Here is a 3,315-nt window from a genome sequence, read left to right on the forward strand (position 1 = left end):
TCAGCAATTTGGGCAGAAAGAGCTTCCAGATGGGCCGCAATTCCACTATCTCCCCCACTTCCACGGACACTTCCCCTTGGATTTCCATACTTTGCAGTATGAGTAGAAATCTGATCAATTAACTTCCACGCGCCATCAGATGTAGTATTGTTCTGAAGTCTCCCATTAGCATAAGAATCTAATAAAGCACGGTGATCATCACATAACCCATTATAAAATTGATTATAAATAAACCACTTCTCAAAGCCATGATGGGGGACCGAACGCACTAATCTCTTGAAGCGAACCCACACTTCATTCAAATCTTCTATGGCCATCTGTTTAAAACTAGTAATCTGATTTCTCAAAGCATTGGTCTTATGTGGTGGAAAGTACCTCTTATAAAAAGCAAGAGCTAGAGTATTCCAGTCATTAACTCCATGATCAGCCATATCCAAATCTCGCAACCATTCTGCAGCTCCATCCTTCAAAGAAAAGGGAAAGAGCACCTGCTTTACCTGATCTTGTGTCACCCCAGCTGTTAAAGGGATAGAACAACAATAAGTGACAAATTTCTCCATATGTGTCGCAGGATCCTCAGCAGCTGCTCCTCCAAATAAATTCCGCTCCACCAAATTGATGTAAGATGGACGAATTTTGAAGGTGTCATTATCAGTAGTAGGCCGCTTGAATCCTTTTGGGATAGAAGCCAAGGTTGGCTCGGAGTGGCTCGCTAAAGTAGGCATGATGGTAATCTCAGGAACGTGAATTTCAACCGGAATTTCAAGGTCAGAAAGGGTGTCCTCTTCGTAGGACTAATTTTCTGAAATAATAGAGTGCTCTGTCTCGACGTCAAGTATACTCAAGTCTTCTACTTGACCCACTTCTTGTTGAAACTTTTGTCTATAGCGAAAAGTCTTCTCTGGCTCGGGATCTATTGGAAGAATCTCGGACCTAGTTCCAGACTGTGTCCTGCTGTCTTTCATTATTTCCTTATAATCCTTCAGACACCAAGTTATATTTAGACCCCCAAGAGTTTTGCCGAAACGCCTTCAGTCCCGTTTCGTCTAGAAGTCTCAGGTATGATCTCTTCTTATGGCTGGCGAGCCTCCTTACGTAGTCTAATGGACTTTAAACGACCCTCCCTGATAGTCGACAGACTCTAAAATGTTCCCGACGACAGGTCCTTGGCTCAGACCCCTTGAGCCGCCTCGCGTCGCCATAGTCGTCAGGTTGTAATCTTCAATTGACCTGATGGCTATACTTTGACTTTCGCCTTGTCCAAGCCTAAGTCAAAGTGGAGGCTCTGTAGATACCTCATTTCTGCACTTCTCGCAAACCACCCGGTGATGATTGGGCCGTATGTTTAGTACGCGGAACGATTTGTGACAGTTCGTAAGTTTATCGTCAAGTGATTGCTCAAACACTAATGTCTACCTCTTAGTTGTCATCTACCCACTTCTTGTTGAAACTTTCGTCTGTAGCGAAAAGTCTTCTCTGGCTTAGGATCTATTGGAAGAATCTCGGACCTAGTTGACCTGGGCATACACGAAACTAACAAGAAAAGTGTGAGAACGGTCTCAAGGAACTAGGTTCTCTGAGATAAAAAATACAAAATAAACAGAAACAAACAAGACAATTGTTGCCTCCCCGGCAACGGCGCCAAATTTGATAAGGCTAAAGTCTTATCACCAATATCAAAATAAATCTATCTCAGTACTAACAAAATAGCCAGTGGTAAGACAGGTATCGAATCCACAGGGAGGCGGTAATAATCAGTTTGTTTATATTAAGATCGTCTGAAGGTAACCGTTTTCTTGGGGGTTTTGGTTTGTTTGTTTTCTATCAACTAAATAGCAAGTAAATAAAAGGTGTATGACAATAATATTAAAGGTCTAGGATTTCCGGTTCAGTAGGTCAATTATATGGAGTTTCTTAATCAATTGCTAGGTCAATCGAATTATCTAAGGTCACAAGATTGGTTAATTCTATTATGTCCTTTAAATCAAATCTAACATGCAATCGCTATTATTAGACACAATCTATTTGATTATCGCAGCCTATATTAATTCTAACCCTGTCGGTGAAAGTATTAATTCGCTACACTAATTATCAATTCAGGCCTAAATAAATTAACTAGAATAAGAACAATAATCAAACGATAATTCATGTGATATTACTAGCAATCAATTAATATTCCTCTTTTTAATTAACCTAGATCCCCTTCATCCTAGATGAGGAATTTAGCTACTCATATTGAATATAACAATAACAATAAAGATGATTGATAACATGCTTGAAGATATGAAATAATAACAAGTGATTGAAAGCATAAAAACTTGAGTGAATTAATTAACGAGGAATGATTAGTACCTTAGTAATCAATAAGGAAAGATTAAGAACAAAGTATCCATGCTAATACAAGTTTACAGCCGTTCAAAAGTAATAAAGAGCATAACCTAATTGTAGATACCCGGTATCTGCTGAGACTCCAACAAACACCCGATGATTATTGGACTACAACATGTTTTGTAATCGCGGCGTTTGATCGACAGTTTGTGTACAACTTTACGTCGGAAAACTTAAAACGATTTCGAAAATAAAACATTTCAAAACATTTCAAAAATACCTGGAGTGTTTAATACACGACGACGGGGTCACAATGACACTAACTAGAGTCAAAACTGACACCGGACCAAAAACCGACTCAAAAATTCAAATCCCGACTCCAACAACGAGTCAAACCGAGTCAACCACAAAAAAAAAACATTTCAAACCTTCTATGCTAAGATTTCCCGGATTTATGAATGGTCAAATACCAAACATATGACTACAAATCCTAAGATAGAACAAATCATGATTGCGTTTGTTGTGAAAGCGACAACACAACTCGAAGACCCGCGACGTGGCTTTGTAGATACCTCATTTCTGCACCTCTCGCAAACCACCCGGTGATGATTGGGCCGCATGTTTAGTACGCGGAACGATTTGTGACAGTTCGTAAGTTTATCGTCAAGTGATTGCTCAAACACTAATGTCTACCTCTTAGTTGTCATCTACGCGCCGATACGGTCGTTTTGTGATAATTAGAGTACATTTGGAGTCCGGGCCTAAAACCGTCTCCATTTTCTGATAACCGTAAAATCCCGAGTCAGAATGTTCTGGAATGTTCCGGATATTTCTATTCCATATTTTATAATTATTTCACAATCTTTATTTTTTGGTAAACAATTTCCCGTAATATTCATACAAAATATTAAGGAAAACCAAATTATTCCGTCCTTCCTAACTTAAACACGGAAATCTTTCTTCCGCAGGAGGAAACCACTTGGGAAC

The 3,315-nt window shown here is 39.3% G+C and overlaps 1 non-coding gene across 1 annotated transcript; it reads left to right on the forward strand.

The window, feature by feature from the left end:
• Window positions 1–243: 243 nt before the first annotated feature.
• Window positions 244–352, forward strand: LOC141625232 (small nucleolar RNA R71). Its single transcript, XR_012535023.1, has one exon. It is a non-coding gene; the product is annotated as a small nucleolar RNA R71 (small nucleolar RNA).
• The last annotated feature ends 2,963 nt before the right edge of the window (window positions 353–3,315 follow it).

The sequence above is a fragment of the Silene latifolia genome, chromosome X, assembly GCF_048544455.1.
Source record: "Silene latifolia isolate original U9 population chromosome X, ASM4854445v1, whole genome shotgun sequence".
Lineage (NCBI taxonomy): Eukaryota > Viridiplantae > Streptophyta > Magnoliopsida > Caryophyllales > Caryophyllaceae > Silene > Silene latifolia.